The following is a 7,500-nucleotide window of genomic DNA, read 5'->3' on the forward strand; positions in this document are numbered from 1 at the left end:
AGGGGAAGCTGAAGATCATCCAGCAACTAATGGCTTATGCTGCTAGCTTTAAATAGGCCACTGGGCACCAGAAATTGTCACGCATTGTGTGCGCTTTGGCGTACGCACATGCGTACTAGCACATGAAGTTTCTCGGCCGTTCTCGCTCTTCTGCACATTTGCATTGGCAAATATCTATGTGCCAATCTTCTGCAAACCATTCTCTGACAGAGACATCATCTTTTTTTTCCACACCTTTGAAAAAGCCCTTTTGAATTCCTCTGTGCTTTGTTCTTTCTGTGTGATGAAACTAAGGGAAGCATGTCACATAGATGGAAAATGCCTCTGTTGTTCCAGGATGAGTAGACATTGTATCTTGCAAGGTCTGTTGGATGCAGAGCTAAAGATTTTAGCTGGGTGGAATATGGTGGAAGGCAAAAGAGCACTGAAAGCTTGATCTTCCGGTCAATGTTCCATCCATATGGTTTCCTACAAGACCTAAGGGATGAAGAGTAGTGTTTTTCATAGATTAAGGACCCCAAGGCTCACAAAATGGTTAGAGAGTAGTGCCCCGTGTGAGGATCGAACTCACGACCTTCAGATTATGAGACTGACGCGCTACCTGCTGCGCTAACGAGGCCAATTAGTGAAAGTGATATGTGCGTCATAGCTGGCCACCATACTTGGAAGCTGATGGCGGTGGCACATCTTTTTTTCCCTTTGGTTTTCTCTATTTTTCTCAAAACAAGGCAGCTAGTTTTCCCATATGGTCTAGCGGTTAGGATTCCTGGTTTTCACCCAGGCGGCCCGGGTTCGACTCCCGGTATGGGAAATGCAAGTCCTTTTAACGACCCGCACACTCCTAGTGCTGAAACCTCAAAGCTGTTTTTCCATTGTAACCTCCAATCATTCCCTTGTTGTCAAAGTACCAAGGGTCAAAGCCAGGGATGCAGACAAGACAGGTCAAGCCGGGTCAGGACAGGAAATGAAATACTATCAGGAACACAGGAACTCACAGGGCAAGCTGAAGTTCATCCAGCAACTAATGGCTCATGCACGCGCTTTGGTGTACGTATATGCGCACTGGCACATGAATTTTCACACATGAATAATATCAGGATCACAGGAACTCACAGGGGAAGCTGAAGATCATCCAGCAACTAATGGCTTATGCTGCTAGCTTTAAATAGGCCACTGGGCACCAGAAATTGTCACGCATTGTGTGCGCTTTGGCGTACGCACATGCGTACTAGCACATGAAGTTTCTCGGCCGTTCTCGCTCTTCTGCACATTTGCATTGGCAAATATCTATGTGCCAATCTTCTGCAAACCATTCTCTGACAGAGACATCATCTTTTTTTTCCACACCTTTGAAAAAGCCCTTTTGAATTCCTCGGTGCTTTGTTCTTTCTGTGTGATGAAACTAAGGGAAGCATGTCACATAGATGGAAAATGCCTCTGTTGTTCCAGGATGAGTAGACATTGTATCTTGCAAGGTCTGTTGGATGCAGAGCTAAAGATTTTAGCTGGGTGGAATATGGTGGAAGGCAAAAGAGCTCTGAAAGCTTGATCTTCCGGTCAATTTTCCATCCATATGGTTTCCTACAAGACCCAAGGGATGAAGAGTAGTGTTTTTCATAGATTAAGGACCCCAAGGCTCACAAAATGGTGAGAGAGTAGTGCCCCGTGTGAGGATCGAACTCACGACCTTCAGATTATGAGACTGACGCGCTACCTGCAGCGCTAACGAGGCCAATTAGTGAAAGGGATATGTGTGTCATAGCTGGCCACCATACTTGGAAGCTGATGGCGGTGGCACATCTTTTTTTCCCTTTGGTTTTCTCTATTTTTCTCAAAACAAAGCAGCCAGTTTTCCCATATGGTCTAGCGGTTAGGATTCCTGGTTTTCACCCAGGCGGCCCGGGTTCGACTCCCGGTATGGGAAATGCAAGTCCTTTTAACGACCCGCACACTCCTAGTGCTGAAACCTCAAAGCTGTTTTTCCATTGTAACCTCCAATCATTCCCTTGTTGTCAAAGTACCAAGGGTCAAAGCCAGGGATGCAGACAAGACAGGTCAAGCCGGGTCAGGACAGGAAATGAAATACTATCAGGAACACAGGAACTCACAGGGCAAGCTGAAGTTCATCCAGCAACTAATGGCTCATGCATGCGCTTTGGCGTACGTATATGCGCACTGGCACATGAATTTTCACACATGAATAATATCAGGATCACAGGAACTCACAGGGGAAGCTGAAGATCATCCAGCAACTAATGGCTTATGCTGCTAGCTTTAAATAGGCCACTGGGCACCAGAAATTGTCACGCATTGTGTGCGCTTTGGCGTACGCACATGCGTACTATCACATGAAGTTTCTCGGCCGTTCTCGCTCTTCTGCACATTTGCATTGGCAAATATCTATGTGCCAATCTTCTGCAAACCATTCTCTGACAGAGACATCATCTTTTTTTTCCACACCTTTGAAAAAGCCCTTTTGAATTCCTCGGTGCTTTGTTCTTTCTGTGTGATGAAACTAAGGGAAGCATGTCACATAGATGGAAAATGCCTCTGTTGTTCCAGGATGAGTAGACATTGTATCTTGCAAGGTCTGTTGGATGCAGAGCTAAAGATTTTAGCTGGGTGGAATATGGTGGAAGGCAAAAGAGCACTGAAAGCTTGATCTTGCGGTCAATTTTCCATCCATATGGTTTCCTACAAGACCTAAGGGATGAAGCGTAGGGTTTTTCATAGATTAAGGACCCCAAGGCTCACAAAATGGTTAGAGAGTAGTGCCCCGTGTGAGGATCGAACTCACGACCTTCAGATTATGAGACTGACGCGCTACCTGCTGCGCTAACGAGGCCAATTAGTGAAAGTGATATGTGTGTCATAGCTGGCCACCATACTTGGAAGCTGATGGCGGTGGCACATCTTTTTTTCCCTTTGGTTTTCTCTATTTTTCTCAAAACAAGGCAGCTAGTTTTCCCATATGGTCTAGCGGTTAGGATTCCTGGTTTTCACCCAGGCGGCCCGGGTTCGACTCCCGGTATGGGAAATGCAAGTCCTTTTAACGACCCGCACACTCCTAGTGCTGAAACCTCAAAGCTGTTTTTCCATTGTAACCTCCAATCATTCCCTTGTTGTCAAAGTACCAAGGGTCAAAGCCAGGGATGCAGACAAGACAGGTCAAGCCGGGTCAGGACAGGAAATGAAATACTATCAGGAACACAGGAACTCACAGGGCAAGCTGAAGTTCATCCAGCAACTAATGGCTCATGCACGCGCTTTGGCGTACGTATATGCGCACTGGCACATGAATTTTCACACATGAATAATATCAGGATCACAGGAACTCACAGGGGAAGCTGAAGATCATCCAGCAACTAATGGCTTATGCTGCTAGCTTTAAATAGGCCACTGGGCACCAGAAATTGTCACGCATTGTGTGCGCTTTGGCGTACGCACATGCGTACTAGCACATGAAGTTTCTCGGCCGTTCTCGCTCTTCTGCACATTTGCATTGGCAAATATCTATGTGCCAATCTTCTGCAAACCATTCTCTGACAGAGACATCATCTTTTTTTTCCACACCTTTGAAAAAGCCCTTTTGAATTCCTCGGTGCTTTGTTCTTTCTGTGTGATGAAACTAAGGGAAGCATGTCACATAGATGGAAAATGCCTCTGTTGTTCCAGGATGAGTAGACATTGTATCTTGCAAGGTCTGTTGGATGCAGAGCTAAAGATTTTAGCTGGGTGGAATATGGTGGAAGGCAAAAGAGCACTGAAAGCTTGATCTTCCGGTCAATGTTCCATCCATATGGTTTCCTACAAGACCTAAGGGATGAAGAGTAGTGTTTTTCATAGATTAAGGACCCCAAGGCTCACAAAATGGTTAGAGAGTAGTGCCCCGTGTGAGGATCGAACTCACGACCTTCAGATTATGAGACTGACGCGCTACCTGCTGCGCTAACGAGGCCAATTAGTGAAAGTGATATGTGCGTCATAGCTGGCCACCATACTTGGAAGCTGATGGCGGTGGCACATCTTTTTTTCCCTTTGGTTTTCTCTATTTTTCTCAAAACAAGGCAGCTAGTTTTCCCATATGGTCTAGCGGTTAGGATTCCTGGTTTTCACCCAGGCGGCCCGGGTTCGACTCCCGGTATGGGAAATGCAAGTCCTTTTAACGACCCGCACACTCCTAGTGCTGAAACCTCAAAGCTGTTTTTCCATTGTAACCTCCAATCATTCCCTTGTTGTCAAAGTACCAAGGGTCAAAGCCAGGGATGCAGACAAGACAGGTCAAGCCGGGTCAGGACAGGAAATGAAATACTATCAGGAACACAGGAACTCACAGGGCAAGCTGAAGTTCATCCAGCAACTAATGGCTCATGCACGCGCTTTGGTGTACGTATATGCGCACTGGCACATGAATTTTCACACATGAATAATATCAGGATCACAGGAACTCACAGGGGAAGCTGAAGATCATCCAGCAACTAATGGCTTATGCTGCTAGCTTTAAATAGGCCACTGGGCACCAGAAATTGTCACGCATTGTGTGCGCTTTGGCGTACGCACATGCGTACTAGCACATGAAGTTTCTCGGCCGTTCTCGCTCTTCTGCACATTTGCATTGGCAAATATCTATGTGCCAATCTTCTGCAAACCATTCTCTGACAGAGACATCATCTTTTTTTTCCACACCTTTGAAAAAGCCCTTTTGAATTCCTCGGTGCTTTGTTCTTTCTGTGTGATGAAACTAAGGGAAGCATGTCACATAGATGGAAAATGCCTCTGTTGTTCCAGGATGAGTAGACATTGTATCTTGCAAGGTCTGTTGGATGCAGAGCTAAAGATTTTAGCTGGGTGGAATATGGTGGAAGGCAAAAGAGCTCTGAAAGCTTGATCTTCCGGTCAATTTTCCATCCATATGGTTTCCTACAAGACCCAAGGGATGAAGAGTAGTGTTTTTCATAGATTAAGGACCCCAAGGCTCACAAAATGGTGAGAGAGTAGTGCCCCGTGTGAGGATCGAACTCACGACCTTCAGATTATGAGACTGACGCGCTACCTGCAGCGCTAACGAGGCCAATTAGTGAAAGGGATATGTGTGTCATAGCTGGCCACCATACTTGGAAGCTGATGGCGGTGGCACATCTTTTTTTCCCTTTGGTTTTCTCTATTTTTCTCAAAACAAAGCAGCCAGTTTTCCCATATGGTCTAGCGGTTAGGATTCCTGGTTTTCACCCAGGCGGCCCGGGTTCGACTCCCGGTATGGGAAATGCAAGTCCTTTTAACGACCCGCACACTCCTAGTGCTGAAACCTCAAAGCTGTTTTTCCATTGTAACCTCCAATCATTCCCTTGTTGTCAAAGTACCAAGGGTCAAAGCCAGGGATGCAGACAAGACAGGTCAAGCCGGGTCAGGACAGGAAATGAAATACTATCAGGAACACAGGAACTCACAGGGCAAGCTGAAGTTCATCCAGCAACTAATGGCTCATGCACGCGCTTTGGCGTACGTATATGCGCACTGGCACATGAATTTTCACACATGAATAATATCAGGATCACAGGAACTCACAGGGGAAGCTGAAGATCATCCAGCAACTAATGGCTTATGCTGCTAGCTTTAAATAGGCCACTGGGCACCAGAAATTGTCACGCATTGTGTGCGCTTTGGCGTACGCACATGCGTACTAGCACATGAAGTTTCTCGGCCGTTCTCGCTCTTCTGCACATTTGCATTGGCAAATATCTATGTGCCAATCTTCTGCAAACCATTCTCTGACAGAGACATCATCTTTTTTTTCCACACCTTTGAAAAAGCCCTTTTGAATTCCTCGGTGCTTTGTTCTTTCTGTGTGATGAAACTAAGGGAAGCATGTCACATAGATGGAAAATGCCTCTGTTGTTCCAGGATGAGTAGACATTGTATCTTGCAAGGTCTGTTGGATGCAGAGCTAAAGATTTTAGCTGGGTGGAATATGGTGGAAGGCAAAAGAGCACTGAAAGCTTGATCTTCCGGTCAATGTTCCATCCATATGGTTTCCTACAAGACCTAAGGGATGAAGAGTAGTGTTTTTCATAGATTAAGGACCCCAAGGCTCACAAAATGGTTAGAGAGTAGTGCCCCGTGTGAGGATCGAACTCACGACCTTCAGATTATGAGGCTGACGTGCTCCCTGCTGCGCTAACGAGGCCAATTAGTGAAAGTGATATGTGTGTCATAGCTGGCCACCATACTTGGAAGCTGATGGCGGTGGCACATCTTTTTTTCCCTTTGGTTTTCTCTATTTTTCTCAAAACAAGGCAGCTAGTTTTCCCATATGGTCTAGCGGTTAGGATTCCTGGTTTTCACCCAGGCGGCCCGGGTTCGACTCCCGGTATGGGAAATGCAAGTCTTTTTAACGACCCGCACACTCCTAGTGCTGAAACCTCAAAGCTGTTTTTCCATTGTAACCTCCAATCATTCCCTTGTTGTCAAAGTACCAAGGGTCAAAGCCAGGGATGCAGACAAGACAGGTCAAGCCGGGTCAGGACAGGAAATGAAATACTATCAGGAACACAGGAACTCACAGGGCAAGCTGAAGTTCATCCAGCAACTAATGGCTCATGCACGCGCTTTGGTGTACGTATATGCGCACTGGCACATGAATTTTCACACATGAATAATATCAGGATCACAGGAACTCACAGGGGAAGCTGAAGATCATCCAGCAACTAATGGCTTATGCTGCTAGCTTTAAATAGGCCACTGGGCACCAGAAATTGTCACGCATTGTGTGCGCTTTGGCGTACGCACATGCGTACTAGCACATGAAGTTTCTCGGCCGTTCTCGCTCTTCTGCACATTTGCATTGGCAAATATCTATGTGCCAATCTTCTGCAAACCATTCTCTGACAGAGACATCATCTTTTTTTTCCACACCTTTGAAAAAGCCCTTTTGAATTCCTCGGTGCTTTGTTCTTTCTGTGTGATGAAACTAAGGGAAGCATGTCACATAGATGGAAAATGCCTCTGTTGTTCCAGGATGAGTAGACATTGTATCTTGCAAGGTCTGTTGGATGCAGAGCTAAAGATTTTAGCTGGGTGGAATATGGTGGAAGGCAAAAGAGCTCTGAAAGCTTGATCTTCCGGTCAATTTTCCATCCATATGGTTTCCTACAAGACCCAAGGGATGAAGAGTAGTGTTTTTCATAGATTAAGGACCCCAAGGCTCACAAAATGGTGAGAGAGTAGTGCCCCGTGTGAGGATCGAACTCACGACCTTCAGATTATGAGACTGACGTGCTACCTGCTGCGCTAACGAGGCCAATTAGTGAAAGTGATATGTGTGTCATAGCTGGCCACCATACTTGGAAGCTGATGGCGGTGGCACATCTTTTTTTCCCTTTGGTTTTCTCTATTTTTCTCAAAACAAGGCAGCTAGTTTTCCCATATGGTCTAGCGGTTAGGATTCCTGGTTTTCACCCAGGCGGCCCGGGTTCGACTCCCGGTATGGGAAATGCAAGTCCT

The 7,500-nt window shown here is 46.1% G+C and overlaps 7 non-coding genes across 7 annotated transcripts; all 7 read left to right on the forward strand.

The window, feature by feature from the left end:
* Positions 1-739: 739 nt before the first annotated feature.
* On the forward strand, positions 740-811 carry TRNAE-UUC (transfer RNA glutamic acid (anticodon UUC)). Its single transcript has one exon. It is a non-coding gene; the product is annotated as a tRNA-Glu (tRNA).
* A 1,041-nt stretch (positions 812-1,852) lies between these two features.
* Positions 1,853-1,924, forward strand: TRNAE-UUC (transfer RNA glutamic acid (anticodon UUC)). The gene has a single exon. It is a non-coding gene; the product is annotated as a tRNA-Glu (tRNA).
* Positions 1,925-2,965: 1,041 nt separating this feature from the next.
* On the forward strand, positions 2,966-3,037 carry TRNAE-UUC (transfer RNA glutamic acid (anticodon UUC)). Its single transcript has one exon. It is a non-coding gene; the product is annotated as a tRNA-Glu (tRNA).
* A 1,041-nt stretch (positions 3,038-4,078) lies between these two features.
* On the forward strand, positions 4,079-4,150 carry TRNAE-UUC (transfer RNA glutamic acid (anticodon UUC)). Its single transcript has one exon. It is a non-coding gene; the product is annotated as a tRNA-Glu (tRNA).
* Positions 4,151-5,191: 1,041 nt separating this feature from the next.
* On the forward strand, positions 5,192-5,263 carry TRNAE-UUC (transfer RNA glutamic acid (anticodon UUC)). The gene has a single exon. It is a non-coding gene; the product is annotated as a tRNA-Glu (tRNA).
* A 1,041-nt stretch (positions 5,264-6,304) lies between these two features.
* Positions 6,305-6,376, forward strand: TRNAE-UUC (transfer RNA glutamic acid (anticodon UUC)). The gene has a single exon. It is a non-coding gene; the product is annotated as a tRNA-Glu (tRNA).
* Positions 6,377-7,417: 1,041 nt separating this feature from the next.
* Positions 7,418-7,489, forward strand: TRNAE-UUC (transfer RNA glutamic acid (anticodon UUC)). Its single transcript has one exon. It is a non-coding gene; the product is annotated as a tRNA-Glu (tRNA).
* Positions 7,490-7,500: the final 11 nt, after the last annotated feature.

The sequence above is a fragment of the Lithobates pipiens genome, unplaced genomic scaffold (assembly GCF_037356315.1).
Source record: "Lithobates pipiens isolate NorthernLeopardFrog02 unplaced genomic scaffold, aLitPip1_a1.2 Scaffold_8, whole genome shotgun sequence".
NCBI classification, from domain to species: Eukaryota; Metazoa; Chordata; class Amphibia; order Anura; family Ranidae; genus Lithobates; species Lithobates pipiens.